General features: G+C 34.3%; 1 protein-coding gene across 11 annotated transcripts in view; it reads left to right on the top strand.

The window, feature by feature from the left end:
- DMD (dystrophin) overlaps positions 1 to 21,339 on the top strand; it is a 2,654,855-nt gene that overhangs the window by 2,021,246 nt on the left and 612,270 nt on the right. The gene's annotated exons all lie outside the window — the stretch shown is intronic.

Below are 21,339 nucleotides of genomic sequence, written 5' to 3'. Positions count from 1 at the left end.
GGGAAATCCTTTGTAGTGCAGGAAGGAGGAAAATCTTCCTTCATCCATCTTTTTCTCTCTTTGAAATCTTCTGTCTTTTACTAAGTCTAGACATTTGAAAATTGGAAATCATGAGAGTCTATATCTTCATAATATATATTCTGCTATGGTAACCCTTCCCTAAGGAAATGACTAGTTATCAACATGTTGGGGGAAATGAAAGAGTAACCAGAGTAAAAGGTTAATATTTTAAAATATTATTAGTCATACTTCCACATATTGGATAAATACTTACTGATAATAGCTAGAATTTATTGAGTACCTCATAAGCATTAGATGGTGTGTGTATGTGTGTGCATTTCTGTATGTATATGTGTGTGTGTGTGTGTACAAAATCTTTATAGAATACTGTGAGCTATATTTTATAATCCCCATTTTATAGATGAGAAAACAGATTCCAAGAACAGTTTATCAAATTGCTGAAGCTTACAAAACAAGCTTGGTTCAAAAGAACAGAGCTTGGAATTTGCAAATGTCTCTTTCTGGCTTGAAAGTCTGCACTCTTTCTAGCATATTTATCATTTCCCATCTTGTTTTGTTGCTTTTGTTAAGGACCTTACTTAATCATTAGACTAAGGCTAAATATTTCTTGTCTGTAATTATGTATGTTTTGATTCACTTCCTTCAGACATGTCTTCTTTTAGTTGTAGTGATTGGTAATTAGGTTGTTCTTGGTTTTGAATGTTTAAATCTTTATTGTTGCTTAAACAATGAATGTGAATGTATGCTAATGTATTATTGCAATAAAACTAGCCACTATAACAGGTAATCTCCCACATCTTAGAGGCTTACTACAGTAGAAATTTACTTATTTTAATGAGGTCCAAAATAAGCCGCCCTCTGTAAAGCCATTCAGGAGCCCAAGCTCCTTCCATCTTTTGTGTCCAGAGCATGAGATGCATATGCATTTAATGGGCAGATGAATAATGAATATGACTCATAAAAATTTGTCGTGAGCCAAGCCTGGAAATGGTGTGTGTGAATTTTGTTCATATTCTGTTGGATGGAACTCGTCACATGGTCACACCTGACTGCGAGGGAGGTAGGGAAATAGCATCCACTGGTGAGCCTAGGAAGAAGAACAGATTTGGTAAGAAACTATTCAACCTCTGCATAACTAATTTGAACAAGGAAGAATGCACTTGCATTCTATGAGTTTGTATAAATTATAGGATGTCGTATCTATAACTAGCAAGGCAAGAGCAAAATTGCCTTGTAACAATCAACATAGATAGCTGTACAGTTGATTTACTGGACCATTCCCCTACCATACTGGAACTTTGAGGGTTGTCCAACAGGTTGAAACACACTGACCAAAAACAGTGAATCTCAGTGAGTGATTTACTCAGTATGAGACTGAATTCCCATTACACAGTTAGGCGATCAGTTTATTTCTTGAGAAATATAGAAGTTTTGCAATGACATTTATGCAAATCTGAACATACTATATAGAGAGTCATTTGTTATTTTACTAATGAAAAATAACTTCAATATTTTTCCCTAAGAAGAAAATAACATGAATGTATTACACAGTATTTGTTCAATATTGTCTGAATATTTTCCATTTTCCACTGCATTTTTTATATTGCATTGACATTTTCATAATAGAGATTAAAATTGAATGACCAGAGGGCAAGTTTGTACCTCTCTGCCAATAGTCAGTGATTTGAATAGTTCTTCTTTTCTAAGCTTTTGTCTTTTAGGAATGAATACTTTTATGAATATTTGCAGCATAATGGAAAGACTCTAAGCCAAATGATCCAAGAAAGCACTTTCTTAAAAGCAAGTGTCTGTTGAGACATGTCATATTGCTTATTAAGAGCCTAAGCTGGAATCTTAGTTCCAAATATGCCTGGAGCCTCTAAATGCTGGTACCAGGATAATTCTGGCAAGATATGTTTATCTAAACAATGTCATTTGCAGACCTGCTATACTTCAGTTTCTCTCTCCATTTAAAGTCTATGGAATGGGATGGAAATTCAATACTTACAAAGTTTCAATCGTGTTCAAAATAGAATTTCTTTTTAGTAAAGATTTGGTTTTCAGGGAAAGGACAGAAATAAAATACTTGCTCATAAAATTGTATTTTCTCATTTGTTGATATTGGTCTTCTTTTTTATTGCCATGAAACTTCTAGAAATACTTAAAAAGAAATCAGCTAAATAAAAAATAGTTAATATATGTATGTAATACTATATTGAAACATTTTTCTTTGATAAATCCCATTTCATAACTGAACAGTTGGGAAAATCTATACATAGTTATTGAAGTTTACCAGGAGAAGTTCAGTACAAAGCTATTTCTGTCTACGAGAAATATTCATGATAAACTTCAAATAATTGGATGTGCAAACCACCATGTTTTACTATATGAAACTATTTCTATGGTGTCTGTTGTATTCAGATAATTATATTGATGGAAATCATGCAGTAATTATCTAGGTAAGAGAAAACAATTTTATCTAAATGAGATCAAATGAAAATTTCTCCCTTTTTCTAATGTTCAAGTTGCTCATTTTTCTTTAACTCTTTGGTTTCTAAATTTGTCAATCATTTCTGGTAATTTTCTTCTGCAAAAGGGCCAGGTTAGAGGACCAAAAGCAGTAAGATCAGAAGAATTTATATGGGCTTCCTTGGAGGCGTCTGAATTATATGAAATTCTTGTTCACATCCACTAATACTGCAAAGTATAATACCATAATATCTTGCATAGCATAGCAGTGAAGAAGATTTGGAAACAAAGAACTGCTTCCTTTTATCATTCTGTTTATCTCACAAATAATATTGGTGAATGTGGTTCCTGTAACATTGGGATTTAAGAGCCTTGTTTCTGTAGCGTCTCCCTCCATAACCCCCACCACTACCATTTTAGGGCTATACAGCAATAACATGCATTACTTTAGAAGTCAGGCTGCCTAGACTTGGTACTTGTTAGCTTTGTGACTTCGAACAAATGACTAATCTCAGTAAACTATCTGCTCTTAGTTTTCTTCTCTGTAAAATAGTCTCACTTATATCTATCTCATGGGTTGGAATAGTTAGATGAAATAATCAAGGTAGAACACTTAGGTCAGAGCCATAGTAAAAACTCAAAGAATGTTAGCATTTGTTATTTTAACTATAATCTATTTGGGTGGTTTGCATGCTTAGTGCAAAACACTTCATGAGCTTTTTGGTAGCTGTTTAGTTATTTCACCCCTCCCACCACCCCAAAAAGGAGAGATTTAAAAGGCAAAAAGGAGAAGGTTGCTTCAGAAAACATGGAATAATACATATAAATAGCATTGAACAAATATTTGGGAAAGCATTTTTGTGGGAAATACTGCAAAGTCTTCACTTTTTTTCTGTAAATTTAGTAGGTAGATATTACTATTCCCATTTTAGAGACAGAAAACTGAGACTCGGAGAGCCTGCATAACTTGTCTAGGGTCTTCAGAAGATGGCAAGTGAGAAAGCAGAATTTAAATCCATGTCTTTCTGATTTAAAAGCCCGAGGCACATCAAATGGAAAAGGCTAGTTAGTCCAAAAAATAGGAAGAAATATTTATTTGAGAACTTAAAATATTAGTACTTATCTCAGGTTACTATAGTCCAGATGTATTTTTTTGCTGCCCCTATTTATAGTTTGAACTTTTATGTATTTGAGTGTCTAAAGGATTGTCTTTTACATGTGTTGTAGATGTATAGACTTTTGGACCCCAGTGATCTATTAGCTGTGCGAACTTGGTCATGGTAATTGTCTTTCCTAAGCTGTGGTTCCCTCATCTGTCATGTGGGGTTAATAATAGTACTTATGCTAGTAGGGTGATTAAGAAAGTAAAATTACTGGTGTTGCTAAAGTAAATATGAGGCACATATTAGATATTCATTAAGTGTTACATATTTTCGTGATAAGACGGATTTGGTACAGAGGGAACTAGAGATGGGAGAATATGAAGGTGTATAATGTGGCCTTTTATTAGCAAAATCAAGGGAAGGACTTTTGAAACAGAATGTCAAGTTTTAAGAGGAAGCTGTCTATTTTGCAATTATTTTTTCCGCTAAGGATTTTTCAACCCAGTCCAGAATTCTTAGAGAAATTTAGCAATAGCTTATGAATTTTAAGAAAATGAATTCACATTATATTGCATAAAGAACTGGTATACAGGGTTATAGAAGGGAGAATGTTCTTCTGTATGAGAATAAAAAATTCTCTCACATGATTTTTGAATTAACTGACAGTCTTATAGCAGCTTTGTCAACCCATCATTCATTGCTGCAACCAAATGTATGAAATTCTTCATGGCAAAATAAAAAGGCTCTGTTGTTCTCCACATTTTTATGAAATCTTTATTACTAATGAAATGCCAGCCAGTATCTTCTTCTCAGCTGTTGTCTATTAGAGAGTTGCTTATTTTAGAAGAAGTGGAGTCAACCATATAAATTTCCTTTTTTTGACATCTAGCACCTGCTGTCAACCTGTTATAGCTACAAGCACCTCTCAAAATTTACATCCACTACGATGCTGCTGGCAACTAACGAGTTCAGTTCAGTTCAGCAAACATTTGAATGCTTACTCTGTGCTATCTAATATCAGAGATGGTAGAGGTGATACAGGAAGAAAGTAAGATTCAGCCTTGGTCTTTAAAGAGCTCACAATCAAATGTGGGTATTTGGACAAGTATATTCAGGCAAGGCAGTCTGGGAAGAGTGCTTCAGTAGAGCAGTATTACAAAATGTTGAGAGAGAACAAGAGGAGGAGGGATTGGTTTTAAATGAGCGCTTCCTGGAATGCTTCCAGGAGGAGGCTGAATTTGACCTGATCGTGAATAAGACTTTGAAAAGCAGAAGGAAGCTGGAGAGGGAAGGGTATTTCAGGAAGTGAGGACAGGAGAATACATAATTAGACCTGTTAACACTGGTGTGGAAGATGAATATCAGCATAGGAGAGTGCGTGTGTGAGTGCACGTGCATGCACGCACTCATACGCGTGCACACGTGCACACACACACACACACACACACACACACACACACACACACACACAGTGGAGGATAAGGGAGTAAATGAAGTCAATAAGACCAGTTAAAAGGCAAGAGAGCCCAAGCTGGAGCAGTGGCCATGGAGTAAAAAGTAAGAAGTGAAATTAAGACATGAGGTGGAGCTAGAATTAACAGGATTTTGACATTGATTACATGTAGAAAACTGGCAGTGTAAGAGAAGGCCTGCCTCAAAGCGTTGGAGATTGAATTCTTTGGAAGATTAATGTCAGAACCATCATAACCGGAGACAAACTCAGGACAAGGAGTTGATTATGGGAGATAAAGTAATGTGCTTAACATGAAGCTAAATGACCATACTGAGATGTTAAAGAAATTGTTGAAAACAGGGATTTCAGGAGTGACATTCCTTCTGGACACCAATTTGTAAGTTACTTGGAGTGGCTGAGCTTACACAGAGAGAGGATACCTGGTCCAAAGAAAAGTGAACCAAGGAAAAAGCCTAGAGGTTGTTTTGCATTTAAGGAATTTGAGAAGAGGTAGCACTACCCACACCCCACACAGCCCCCAACCCTGCCAACTTACAATATAGGTGCATTTAGACACACACCAAATAATATATATATTTTTTGAGACAGAGTCCCGCTCTGTCACCCAGACTGGAATGCAGTGGTGCCATCTTCAGTCACTGTAACCTTCACCTTCCAGATTCAAGTGATCCTCTTGCCTCAGACTCCCAAGTAGCTGGGATTACAGGCTCCCACCGCCATGCCCAGATAATTTTTTTTTGTATTTTCAGTAGAGACAGGGTTTTGCCATGTTGGCCAGGCTTGTCTCAAACTCCTGACCATAGGTCATCCACCCTCCTTGGCCTTCCAAAGTGCTGGAATTACAGGCCTGAGCCACCATGCCCAGCCTGAATAATGAATTTATAGGTCCTACACTGTGTTGTTTTCTTTTTCTGCTGCTGTATAACCATTCAAGTAACACAAGTTCCATCCTGGTTCTTAATGATACTATGAGCAAAGTGTAGAAATTGTTTCGTTGACGGTTAAAGATTGTGTTTAGGTAGATCAGGTTTCTGATGCAGCCGTCAGTATACCAGGAAAAGTAGCCATTAGCGTTTGCCTTGTAGATCTAATGAACTCTTTAGCTTTTTATGTTTCATATGTTTAAGTTACTCTGCAAATTCTTATGGAAGAATAAAGATACTGAAAGATAATCTTATGAAAAATTTTAATTAGAATTGAAATACAGGCTAGGCACAGTGGCTCACTCCTATAATCCCAGTACTATGGGTGGCCAACGCGGATGGATCACCTGAGGTCAGGAGTTCGAAACCCGCCAGGCCAACATGGTGAAACCCTGTACAAAAAAAAAAAAAAAAAAAAAAAAAAAAAAAAAAAAAAATTAGCCAGGCATGGTAGCAGGTGCCTGTAATCCCAGCTACTCAAGGGGCTGAGGCAGGAAAGTCGCTTGAACCCAGGAGGTGAAGTTTGAGCTAAGCTGAGATCACACCATTGCACTCCAGCCTGGGCAACAAGAGTGAAACTCTGTCTAAAAAAAAAAAAAAAAGGGAAAAGAAAAGGAAAGAAGGCAGGCAGGCAGGCAACAGACTTTTTCTATCAAATAAATTTTGGTGCACAAACATCATAAATTACATAATATCTGTCCCACATCCTTTAGCAAAACAGGATTGTTAAAATTCTTGCAGCTAAATATATGATAAAGTTCTTCCTGTTGAATAATTAAGTAGATTAAGATACCATGTTTCCTTTCTGTCCTTAGAAATATATTGTGCATTAATCAGTCCTTGTGCTTGAGAACATTTATCTAGGTTATTATCATCTGAAAATTCACAGTCCAATATTTCACCTGTATGATCAATTTCACCATTATCATTAGAACTTAGAATGCTGCTTTCTGTCTCTTTGCCTCTATTCTGTTGTATCTAATAATTAGGATATATAAATATATATATATATATAGAGAGAGAGAGATTGGTAATAATACTAATAATATAATATTTATATTTATACATATATACCCACATACAGAGAGAAAAAGAGAGGTTTATTTTAAGGTATTAACTCATATGATTGTAGGAGCTGAAAAGTCAAAACTCTGTAGGACAGCCTGGCAGGATAGAGACCTAGGAAAGAGTTGATGTTGCAATCTTGAGTCCAAATGCAATCTGAAAGCCCAATTCCTTCCTTTTCTGGGAACTAGAATCTTTTAAGGAGTTCAAAATTGATTGGAGGAGACCCAACCACATTATGGAGGGTAATCTGCTTTACTCAAAGTCTCCTGATTGAAATGTTAATCACATCTAAAAAATACCTTCACAATAACATCTAGATTGGTGTTTGACCAAACAACTGGGAACCATACCCTAGCCAAGTTAACACGTAAAAGCAACTATCATCAACTATCATCATTAGGTTCATAATATCAGATGTTTCTTCATATGTAAATCTCATAGTTCTTTTATTTTTTAGTAGTACTTAGTTATTAAGGTACCTGGAAATATACATTAAATAATAGAAATGGTCTTTAATATCTTAATGAATTGCAGAGTTCTACCAGAGTAATTACAACTTGTATACAAAAATTACATATAAAAATAAGTGTATGTTTTTTCTTCCCATAAGTTGTGTTAAATTAGTACTAATTACCTATCATGAAATGAATGTTTTTCATTTTTCATTAATGCATTTCATTTTTTAATTGTATAAGAGGATTATATCAAAATATATTTGAGTAGGATTTAAAATCCAAATTACTTGTTATGATTATATTTAATTATAAATCTTTCAAGTGAGTTTATAATAGGAAATTATTTTTTATTAAAGTGATATACCATAATTATGAACATAAATAGTGTTTGCTAGTAATTGCTTGTGTTTTCGTTATGTTTCTTTTTAAGGGAAAAGATCTGAGTTAACAAATGTTTACCTCATGCACTTTGAAAATTAAACACAATAAACATAATGATTAAATAAATAAACCAATTAAAGAAAGTATTTTTTCTTCCTTTTTTGTGATAAAGATGATTGTGAATAAATAAATAATTTTATACTTACACAAAGTGAGCTAATAAGACAAATACAAATAGAAAGAGATGTGCCCAGAAAGAGATAGTCTACATGTTCATAGGCTAGCATTTTTATCTTATGATCTACTGGGGAATGGCAACTAAAGTCTTGAATTTCTGTTATATTTTGGTACCTGTGGGCATAAATAGGAATATAACTGACTGGTGGCATCATGTAGTTTAGATAAAACTAAGCCAAGGTTTAAATATGTGCCATGGACTGTTCCTAAAAAATGCTCTTGGCTCTCAAGTTATAGAAGATTGTAGGAGTTATTATTTTGTACCTACTACTTCTTACTTTACCAAAATTTACTTATACATAATTTGAAGCAACAGAACAAACTACTTGCTACCTGTCTTTATTCTGTTGTACTTGTCTTAAGTAAAACATTTAAAAAGTAAGCAGGAAGGATTAATAGATAGATAGTGACCTTTCTACATGAAAACGGGAAAGTTGAGCTTGTTCTACTTTTGTCAGGAGAGAGTTTGAATAGTTACCTGTTACTGTAAAACAATCAATCACCCAAAACTTAGTGCCCTGAAGTAGCAATAATCATTCATTATCACTCATAGGTTCTGTAGGTCAGGATTCATGCGTTACTTGATTGAGTGGTTCTGTCTCAAGATCACTCATGAGGTTGCAGTCAGATGTCAATGGGGCTGTAGTCATATGATAGCTTGATTGGGACTGAAGGATTCACTTTCATAGTGAGTTACTTGTATAGTTTGTGAGTTGGTGCTGTCTAGTTTGTTTCTCTCTAAATGAGTTCCTCCATGGGACTACTTGAGTGTTCTTATGACATGGTGGCTGGCTTAACCCAGCACAAGCAATCCATGAGTTTTGCACTGAATTTTCAGAAACATGATCCCATGTTGCTTTGACTATCACCATTAGACACTCCCACAAATGCCAATCACGCTCTTTGCCCTAAACGTGACAGACAACTAGTACATGTCCTTTATCCTGCATGTACAGGAAACACATGCACGATAAGATGTGTTCTTGTTTCTTGAAAGAAAAGAGAACCTGCCAAAATTTTATGGCTTCTGTACATGACGATAATTTTCTCAGGTCCATTCAGCCTGGCTCCACATAGAAAATATGGGTATTGTAAAGAAAGCTTTTGAGTTTTGGAGTCTTAACAAAAAAACCTAGGAAGCTAATAGTTGGTTATGAGATAATTATAACAATGATGATGAAAACAATTATGATTATTACTTTTATGTTAGTGAGATAAATACATAAGAATGTCCTTCCTTAATTTCATTTATTAATTTTCTTACTCCCCATTCTTGATTTCTGGATTAGAGGAAAGCTATACTATCTACCTGATTACACAAAAAGACTTGACTGAGGAGGGGTAACTATCAGGACTCTTGTTAGTTTAAGGTAATAAAGTATATTACTTCAGAGGCTAAGACAAACAGGAGCTTTTTTTCTCATATAAAACTACAAGTGAAGAAACAAATGGTTGCCGATATTGGTTTATCAGTTTAACAGGGTCTACCTTTATCCAAGAGATTCTTTTGACCTTTGTTTCTTTAGTAATATAGTACTAAAAGCACTGAATCTAAAATAAGAACACTTGGTTCAAGCACTGGCTCTGCCTCTTAGTGACAGTGGGATGCGTGGCAAATTGTTTAATCTTTCTGACAGTTTTGTTTTCTCATCTGTAAAACTGGGCCTCTGGTAACTTTCATACCAGTTTGGTGTTAGGATTCAATGGAATGACACATGGAAACCTCCTTTTCAAATGGCTACTGACTATACAAATATTAATGTCTTACTTAGTAAGCTTGGGCTGCTAACAAAATAATGCCATAGACTGAGTGGCTTAAACAACAGGCAGTTGTTTTTCACAGTTCTGGAGGTTGAGAAGTACAAGATCATGGTGCTGACAGATTCAGTTCCTGGTGAGAACCTTCTTCTTGCTGTATCTTCCTATTTTGGGGAGAGAGTGGGGCAAGGGGGAACTCTAATGAAATGTATGTAGAAAGTTCTTAATCTTAATCTCTTCTTACGCTTCTTAAAAGGACACTAATCCAATTATGGAGGCCTCATCTTTATGACCTCATCTAACCCTTATTATTTCTCAAAGGCCCCTTCTCTAAATATCATCCATCATGGCTTAGCACCTCAATGTATAAATTTGGACAGTTGGGAAGTGCTAACATTCAGCCCATAACAATCAATTATCTCATTATTGAGAGTTCCACTAGGCCTTCCTGGAGGTTGACAATGACAGTGCCCTGCTCTAAAGGTAAAAAATTTCCACATTTAGAAAATGGGTGCATAAATATTGGTAACTGTTCTAATGTCTACATACAGAATTTTTAGACTTGCTCAAGAAATATGTCTTTACTGATTGTGTTGGTTCTCTTAAATTCCAGTCAATGGCCTTGAAAAATATAGTTTTTCCATCAAGATTTTCTGAATGAATAAGTGGAATGCTCTGATATTTTCTTTCAGTATAAAGATAAAGCAAAATGTGTACAGTATCTTCTATCTTCGGTGTTTCCAATTACTGCATGGTTTGACTTATTACCACCTCTAAGCGTAACTGTGAGTCATAGGAGTGAAACCACTGGGGGTCCACTACAAAGGCTGCAAGGCAATGATAGAAATAATAAACCTGAAGATTGGAGTCAGATTTTTCTCTTTCATATAAGGCCCATGGAACTGTTGCCCTGGGCCACAGCTGGCTCTCAGAAACACATAGAACTGGTTGAGGAAAGGAAAGACAGGGAGGCCTTGATTCACTTATCAGAAAATTGTCTGTTCAAACAACAGAATGTTTGAAAAGATAAAATCAAGTCTTAAAATGCACAGAATAAGAATAAGGGGAAAACACCTTTCTCTATAATTAAACAGAAAAATGTGCCATGAATTGATAAAATCCAGTCAACCTGAAAATGTGAACATCAAGTGTAATTATGCAGACGATAAAGTAATATGATCAGCTCAGTAATATATGGGCTCATGTCGGCCTTTTAAAACAATGACACTTTACCTATTTCTCATAAAGGATTTGGTGTAGTCTAATTCCTTGTAGAAACCACCAAAAGGAGAAGGCACAATCCTTTTGGGATGTAAAATGGGGAATTGTTTCTATGATTACAAAAATTTGTAAATTTCTCAGACTTTTAGGACAGCAGGTTATGTGTCTCTCAATGTCGGGTACCATGTCAAACATACTTTAAGATACATAGCAATAAATAGAATAGGATTCATTTTTTTTCTTAGTGTCTGGCAGGACAACCAAAATTCCCACATTTCCCTTCAGTAGCTTGGTATTTTTGTAACTAAAAACATGTTCCAGAGAACTCCAGAGTATGAAATATTTCAGACAATTGGAAGCTGTCAAGATTTTCATTTATTTATGGGACAAATAAAATTAACTTTATGCAGATTTTTAAATATCTCATAAAAGAATAATACTTTAGATTTGTGCTGTGCTTTACATGAATTGGATGAGGAATTCTTATAAATATATAAGAGGATTTTATTTTCCCAACAGCCCCTATGGTAGATATTGTCCTTATTAAATAAGTGAAAGAACCAATGATCAAAGATACTACTGTTTTGCTCTTGGTCACACAGGTAGCAGAACCAGGATTTAATTCAACTCCTCTGATTCTAAAAATAGGTGTTAGATGGGTGTTCTGTCCCCAAGCCTATGCTGAAAGGAGGCTACATTTGGAGTCAGTTATTGAAAGTTTAAATATATATATGTACAAATATATATATATATATATATATATATATACATGTAGATAGATATAAAATGCATGCATATATATCAATTTTATATATACTACTAGTATATTTATGTTAACTATCAATTTGTGATAGTTTATTGCAATTAAGTTCAAATATATTGGGTATTTGTTGACTCATGGGACTTAAAATTTCTCAGAGGGATTAGTTTCTATGGCTTTAAGCAAAATAATGTTTAGCCCATTTTAGAAAGGTAAGAAGCTAACATATGTTTTTAGAAAACAAACACCATCCCAGTAGAAGAAGTGGGAGAACTGGTAGTTCAGATAGAAATATGGAGATGTGAGAGCGAGTCTCTTTCTTATGTTGCCACATCTGTAAGTTACAAATGCCAAAGCTTAGGAATTTCAAGCACTGTTGTATCTCTCTGAGGACACTCTCCATGTAGTATATGTTTCATCTCCCTGACGAACAGTAAGCATCAAACTTTTACTCCTTTATATTTAAATTATTTTAATTCTAACATCTTGTTCTGAAAATAACAGGCATGCCATAAATACGTACTGATTGAATGGACTGTCTCACAGGGGAGCTGGCAGCTAGTGTAGGCTACAGGCTGCCATCATCATCTCCATGACCATGAGTCATTACTAGAATTTCCCAGAAAAGATTAATAAAATGCCCTGTTAGAAAAGCAAACAAAAAGCCAAAAGAAACCCAAAACAAATAGACCAGTCTTTGCAATGGTAAGTGAATTTTCAGTCTTACGGGACTGAGAGATTTTTAGAACAATCTTTCATAAACATAACGCATTTTAAAAGCACCTTGGTGTGATTCCAGTTCACATACCTCATCCATGCAGAATACAAAATACTAGGCCACTTGAAATCTTCTTCAGTTTCCTTTTGTAGAATCTGCCGACTTGAGCAAAATGGAAATGAAATGTATATAGAAAGCTCTTAATCTTAAAAAGCTCAATTTCCCAGCTTCCCTCCCCTAATCTGGAAAGTAGGAATTTGGATTAGTGTTTTTAAATAAAAGTTTCTATTGAGAGGGTACAGAGAACTCATTAAAATGTTATGTCATAACTTAAGATAAAATGGGAATGAAAATTTGCATTATATAAAGAAAGTGTATGACTAAGTAACCTGTTACATATAAAGTATATGACTAAGTAACCTGTTGTCCCTAGAAGTAGAATAAATATAAACATCTGGCAGCTAACAGAATGTGTTGTGATCATTAAAACAGTACACTAATTGACTTTATACTTCATTAAGTAGGCAATGAATTTTACATACTTTAGGATTTAAAACAACCAGACTGTCCATAATACTGTGCATCAGTAACTACCAAAATCTATGATAGGCACTTGAGAGTTCCTTAATTTAATAATATTAATAATATTTTGTTTATGTTTTGATTTAATTGCACCATTACATTATATTTGAGTCCTGATTCTAAATATATACATCAACAAGATATATGGCCATTCAAAACAGGTAAACTTTAAATAAGTTTTTGACACTATGTAATGGTCTTCACCACGAGAATAGGAGCCAGATTTCCAATTAAAAATTTCGTCCTCTAAAATACCTGACATATATATATACGATTGTCTAGTTCAGATAAAAAAGTATTGAATACAAAGTGGATTTTTTTTAAAACCAGAACTGGCATCCTTAAGGAATACAAATAAAGGGAACGTAAGATAATAAAATAATGCTGATTTGAAATGTAAATTAATAAAATTTTTATTCTTTTTTAGTATGCTAAATTGGACAGATCCTTATTTCATTGAAAAATTAGATTCTTCAGTATATCAATGCATTATGCTAATAACAAAATATGATTAAATTATATCCATATGTGATTTGGTATGATTTAATAATAAATATAATAAATCTTTCAATATGTACAGTAGTGAACATTCCAAATTTATCTCTACGTTGTGAGCAACTTAAGGACAGGCACAATCCCTTAATGTAGCTAGATTAAGAACAGTACCTAGAAAACAGTCATTGAATGCTTCCTAAATACATTTTTACCTTCAATATTATGGCAGCAAATTAAACATAGATGGACCCTGTTCTAATAGAGACAGAATAGATGAGATGGATCACTTTTTTCTTCATAAATATGTAAGTCTGCAAATATTTAGAAGGATCTAATTTACACAAATCAACCTACAGTGAGATTATTTTATTCATTTCCCAGATGTGTGGCTGAATTATATTTAAATCTTGCCCTAATTTTTATACTTAATAATTTGCATTAATATTTAAATTATGTGAAGGGAAAATATAAGTTTAAAATACTGAAAAGTATATTCACACATTCATCAAATCTTGATTATGTACTTACAGTGTACAAGGTATTGGGCTAGGAATTATGTGGTATTCCAAGAAAGCCATGATACAGCATCCTTTATTATAGTGTTTATTATTAGGGAGAACAAGTAAAATTAGTATAATATTAGATAAAATGCATATGTCATAGGAGTAATATAAACAATATTTTATGAACAATGTGTGATTTTGTTCATTTATCCATTTATTGCTCTGTACATCCATCCATTAATTCATTGTTCATTATTTCATTTAATAATTTAGTGACCATTGAAAAAGACGGATATATAAAAATGAGTAAAATGTGCATCATTTTGTAAAGGAGCTGATAATCTAGGGAAAGACAGATGTGTACCGACAATAACATGGACATAAACCATAAATGAGAGGTATAGCCAAAGAAAAATGAAAGTTCAAAGGAGAGAAAGAGTTGGCTGCATGAGGGCAGGGACTGTGTTTTGTTTCGTCGTTGATTTTTCAGAACCTACGTCAGTGTTTGGCACAAAGTAGGTTCAAATGAGTTTGTGTTGACTGTCTACTGAAGTAATTGTATAATATATTATGGAAGAAGTGAATCAGAGGCTGAAGCTTAAAACTGGAAGAAATATATTTCAGCTCCACAAAACCCCACAAGTGATAATTCACATTAGAAAGCACAAAGTCCCACTCTGACAGTGACAGTACTAAATGAAGTAAGAATTTCCTCCATCCCTTACTTCTCCTTCTTCCACTCCAATTAACCCTTGTGAGGGTGAGAAATAGTAGCTAGTGAAAGGAAGGAAAGACTAGCCAGACAGAGAGAGGAAGCCCACCATGTCCGCTATTCCAGGACAGATACAGGTGAGGGGACGGAAGGCAGCAAAGCACACTGCCATGTGTGTACCTATGCAACAATCTTGCATGTTCATCACATGTACCCCAAAACCTAAAATGCAATAAAAAATAAAAATTAAAATTAAAAAAAAAAAGAAAAGAAAATTTAAAAAAAAAAAAAAAAGGACCTACCCACTTGAATCCTCTTCTGCTTGAGGGAGGATTCATATATGCAAGTTCAGATTGAATTGTTCATTAATATATTGAGCTGGACAATCTAATTTTAATGGCTCAAAATGACATGGGACTTTGTATTTCCCTAATGATAACCAGAAAAGACATGAAACTTACCTGTATTTTCACTGAAGAACAGAACAGGACAACCTACTTGAACAGATTTAAAGGGAGAACCAAAGGCAGATAAAGTTGTCTTTATTCTTATGTAGCATAAGTCCTGATAATTCATCAATTTATACATTTTATGAATTTAGGAAGAAAGGAAGACTATAAAGGCATTCACATCAGGATACACAAGATAACACAGTTTTTTTTAATGGAATCAAAATATTACAGTTGTCACTGAGATAGATTAAGTGAATAAATTAAAAATATATTAAATAAAATTAACAATTAGTCAAAGACATGAGCTTTTGAAAATGTGTGGTAACCTAGGAGCAGTAAGCAGTACAGTTGGCATGTTACCTCTTAAGGATTATTAAAGAGGCTGGCTGTTCAATAGGACAGTGGTATGGTGGAGAAAGCTTGCTACATTGTAGAACTCCAGAGGGCAACATTCTAATTATCTTTAGCTATGGGGGTCTGTCTGTTCACATAGGATAGCTATAACATAGTAGGCTGACCAAAACCTCCCAAGAAACCACCCCAGTGCTCAATTGTGCTGAGTTACTTTATCCCATCAAAAGGTCGTGATTGGACCTACGACTGTGCATACATTATTTTTGGGGTTTTCTTGCCAGAAGCATATTTACACTTCTTTAATATCTAGTCATATACTTCCCTTATTTAGAAAGAATTATTCAGAGAATTCCAGTTTTTTTTTGTAATCCTCTCTTCTATGAATTTTAGCAACACTCATATACAGATGCTTGATATTCTGGAGAGATATTCTTTAAGACCATGTGGATTAACAGATTTTCAAATGCCATTATAGTATATATGAAGTATGTGTGTCCTGAAGAAGCATACTTTAAAATCTTCATGATATATCTTTTACAGATGAGGAAAATAAGATGTAGAAAGGTTACATAAAGGCACTAACAAGTATTCCAATTAATATTGAACTTAAATCTGACTATTCCAAAATTGCATTATATGATTTCCATATTTGTTTTCTATTCTAAACTGTGTATTGTGATATAAGTTCCTCACTGAGTCTCTTTTTCAGGATCTTCCTAATACTAAAGTCACTCTTACAATGAGTATTTTCTTGACATGTGAAATCCAATAGGCAGAAAAAAACAACTTGGCAATAAATTTTAGGCATTCACCCCATGCCAAGTAATCATCAAAAGGCTGTAATGCTTTGAAACTTCACAAGTCTGATCTTAAGATAATGGAATGAGGCTTGCATTGTGAACTTGCATTGATGCTTTACATTGTAACATGCTGTATGGACTGACTTCCTAAAAATAAAAAAAAATAAAAAAAAATAATAAAAAAAAAGATTTGTAGAGCATACTGGGAAGGTCTGCCAATTAAAAACCGGAGATTGGCTGAAGGCTTGCAGCAATTGAATTTTGAATACAGATGGTGTCAAATTGAGTGTTTCCATAGCAACGGGCTCTTCCTTAATAACTTTTAGTTGGGAGGGGGAACATAAAAGAGAAAACCATCTTACAGCAGATGTATGTTTTCAGATTGACTTTGGAAGCTAATTTGTACTTAACTAGTGATTGTTTTAAGTGGATCTAAATATTACTAAATTCTCCTGAGGAAACATTTTGAGAATAACAGAAATAAACTCTAGGAACTTTATAAAGACATGAAAAGGGCACAATTTTTAAAAGCATTTTTTGGCCTAGAGCCAATCAACAGTATTTTATATTGAGTATGACTTACCATTGGTCAAAGAGTTCTTGATTCTTAATGCCTGTTAATATTGAGCATTTAGAATATAGGTAAAATCAAAGAAAAAGTGCTATGTATCTCATGGATTTGAAATTTATCTTAATGTATTCTTTCTTCAGGCATGCATTAGTTTTTCATTATCTGTTATTTAATGATTTTTTAAAAAATTAACATAAATCATTTCAGGAAGGACCTCCTAAAGAGGTCATTGACGGAGTTCATATCATGCAGCAGAGTTGTCATAGATTTAATATGCATTCTTCAGTTTTGCATAGCCAACAATTAAATGTTAGTAGTTCACCTAGAGATGATCAGGCTCTGGGAGACTGACTCATGATGGTTTATAAACTATTTGAAAGAAGAAATAATAATTCAAACTATTATTTTATAAGAAGACTGCCAGGAAAATCAATAATAATCATGTGTTCAGGGTGCCCTCTCCAGTGAGGACTATGCAGAGGACCAAATGATAGATTATTGTACAAAGTGATAGAATTGGGAGAAGGGTAAAAAGGCGTTATTAAAGTATGCTACATTAAGTGAGAAAAGCTACATAAACTACCCATCTTTACGATTCTATTGATCTTAAAAATATTAACAGAAACAGAGAAATAGACAATTTATCTCAGAGGGTACCAAGTGATAGCAAATATTTGCTCCCTGACTTCCTTTTAGATTTCACGAAGTAGTCTTTCCCCCAACTACCACCATACACATATATACAGCTTTACCTTCACTCTCCTGTTATCTGTCACAGAACAACATAAAACTCAAATATTTTAATATAAGCTAATAGTTGGTAGCTTTATGTGAATGACATTACTATCTGTTACCCTCAGATTCATCTGGGTTACTTCATCTCCAAAACCCTATGAAACAATATTTCCCACAAAGATTTCTAGCATTATTGGCCATTCCTGAACATCTTGCTCCCAATGTAAGAAATTCTGATATAATAGGGGTATAAGAAGGCCCTGGGAATCTGCGTTTATAACAAGCTGCCCAAGCTATCTGAGGCTCAGCGAGATTATTTTTGCAGGTAGCTATTGCTAACCACAATCCCTCTTTTTCTATTGTAATTGCAGAAGAAAATAAGTTTTCTACTTTCTTTCAAATTTCTCAAATTTTAGAACTTTGAGCCTCTAGGAACTTGTACATATAAACAGAGACTTAAAGAGAGATCAGGGTAGAGATAGACATAGATAAGTGCATAAACATAGAAATAAACATATATGATAGAAACATGTATGTATACATAGAAATAGAAATGTGCCATTTAGAACTGTTAAGAAATATGGGCACTCTTAAAATATAATTTAAAAATGTAAAGAACTTGCTAGTAATTGAAAATAGCATAATAAACTTAAATAAAATAAGAACCACAAAAGGAATATTTCTCTCTGACACCACACACACACACACACACACACACACACACACACACACACACACAGAGAGAGACAGAGAGAAAGAGTGAGAGAAAGAGAGGGAGAGAGAGCACGTGCTCTACAATAACAACCAATTTCTTACCAGGTAAATAAAGGAAAATGTTTATCTTCTTTCTCATTCTCTTATTTTTTTATAGATTAAATTAAAATGATGGCCGAGCGCGGTGGCTCAAGCCTGTAATCCCAGCACTTTGGGAGGCCGAGACGGGCGGATCACAAGGTCAAGAGATCGAGACCATCCTGGTCAACATGATGAAACCCCGTCTCTACTAAAAATACAAAAAATTAGCTGGGCATGGTGTCATGTGCCTGTAATCCCAGCTACTCAGGAGGCTGAGGCAGGAGAATTGCCTGAACCCAGGAGGCAGAGGTTGTGGTGAGCCGAGATCGGGCCACTGCACTCCAGCCTGGGTAACGAGAGCAAAACTCCGTCTCAAACAAACAAAACAAAACAAAACAAAACAAACAAAAAAAAATGTTAATTATGTGTAAGAACAACCTTTATAGCCCTATAAACAATGCAACAAAAGAATCAAATGGTAATTAAGTGAAAATGAAAGGTACACGTTTTTTAAAGACCCAGTTTTTATAACTCAGTTCCCAACTCTTTGTATTCTGCCCTCTTTCCTTGATTTGACTTTCTTTTCCTTCCTTCCTTCCTTCCTCTTTCTCTTTCTTTCTTTCTTTTTCTTTCTTTCTTTCTCTTTCTTTTTCTTTCTCTTTCTTTCTTCATTTATTTATTGAGACAGAGTCTCACTCTGTCACCCAGAATGGAGTGCAGTGACTAAATCTGGGCTCACTGCAACCTCCGCCTCTTGTTTCAAGTGATGCTCCTGCCTCAACCTCCCAAGTAGCTGGGAATACAGAAGTATACCACCATGCCCGGCTAATTTTTGTATTTTTAGTAGAGACAGGATTTCACCATGTAGGTCAGGCTGGTCCTGAACCCCTGAACTCAGGTGATCTGTCTAATTCCCCCAAAGAGCTGGGATTACAGGCATGAGCTACCGTGGCTGGCCGATTTTACACTCTTTAGAGCTGCAAAAGTAGGAATCTGGTTCATATACAGACATTCCAGAAAGTTTGATTTCAAAAATCTTCTCAAAAGAAGGAGAGAGCAAGAACAAGAGAGAAAACAGAGAGAGAAACAGAAGATAAAATGCATTGTTTAAACAGGGATGGAAACTGAATAAGGAATTTGGACACTGAACACTTTAGTATGTATCATTTATTGAAGGTTGTAATTTGGTTGTTTATCACTGGAAAGTGATTAATAATCTGAAATGTATTTTATAATACCAACACTATTAAAACATTAATTTAATGTTTGGAGAAAGTTTTTGTTATAGATTGGTTTACACTTATCACTGAATATTAAAATGTTTAAGTAGTTTCAAATAGTATTTAATGATATAGGGAATTATTACAACATTAATGCTGAGGAAAAAGGTAGGATATGGAATTATTTATGACATAGGATCCTAATTTTGTAAAAACATAGTAAATCAGCAGGAGAAATTATAACTGGAAGGAAATACATCAAAGTGATTTACAGTTATCAAATGAAATTTAGGTGAACTTAATTTTTTCGCTTCGTATCCATCTGTGTTGTTTTTTTTTTCCAATTCTATACAATACAACCTGTCACTTTTATATTCAGGAAACATTTTAAAGTAAACTACATCAGGTTAATCTTTCCCAACCTTTTTTTCATCATCACCCCCTAGGAAGCCTGTTTAGACATTTTTTCCAATCAGTTCTCCATGAAATTTTAATACCACAGATATGCTTTAGATAAACCCATATATTGTGGTTTTTTTGGAGAGTTACAAACCATATGAGTCAGAAATATCTAAGACTTTTTATCTCTCAAGAACAAATTTTCACCCCCTTAGGGCATCATTATCTGTTGAGAATGCATGCAATAGTTCAAGAGCCAAAAAGATTCTGATTCAGTAAGTTAAGAGTAGAAAAAGATTAAGTACATTTTTAAAATAGAGCTCTGGTGTTTCAAAAGCAGTGTGCAAATGCACCTACTTAATATTATTCTAATTTTTTCAGGATAGCTGAAATATAAACATCTATTTTTAGGAATAACACTAATGATGGAATACTTTTACATATTTATAAATCATTAAGGATTTGCTTTTTGTTTCACTGTCTGGAACATATAAATTTAAACACAATTTAGAACTTTTGAGAAATATTATTATTACCTTTCTTCTTGACCTTTATTATCTTTTTACCATCTACTTCTATGTAAGTCTTTTTTTCAATCATTGTTTATTTCTGTACTTTTTCTTCCACATAGATTTAAAGGGAGATTTGGTCTTAGTTTCCTTAATTCATATTTCCATTGTGGCTATTAAAAGGTGAGCTGAAAGCTTGCAAACACATGGCACCTTGCAGATAATTTTCTCCAGTCAATTAGACAAAGGCCTCTGAGGATTCTAAGGTCATTATTGAAGCTATGTTTTAAAATCCTGTATTCTTTTCTCATTGTTGGTTCATTTCCCAACACATGCATTTTCTGTTTTAAATTTAAACTTTCATTTTAGATACAGAAGGTACATGTGCCAATTTGTTATGTGGGACTATTGGATGATGCTGAGGTTTGGAGTACGGATCCCATCACCATGTTAGTGAGCATAGTAACCGATAGGTAGTTTTTTAACCCGCTCCCCTCCCTCTTCCCTCTAGTCATCCCCAGGGTCTATTGTTCCCAGATGTATGTCCTTGTGTGCACAATGCTTAGCTCCCACTTATAAGTGAGAACATGTGATACTTGGTAGAACTTTTCATTTTTAAGGCTA

This window comes from Saimiri boliviensis, chromosome X (genome assembly GCF_048565385.1).
Source record: "Saimiri boliviensis isolate mSaiBol1 chromosome X, mSaiBol1.pri, whole genome shotgun sequence".
NCBI classification, from domain to species: domain Eukaryota; kingdom Metazoa; phylum Chordata; class Mammalia; order Primates; family Cebidae; genus Saimiri; species Saimiri boliviensis.
Note: the sequence above shows the minus strand (reverse complement) of the source record. Positions and strands in the feature narration are given on the sequence as shown.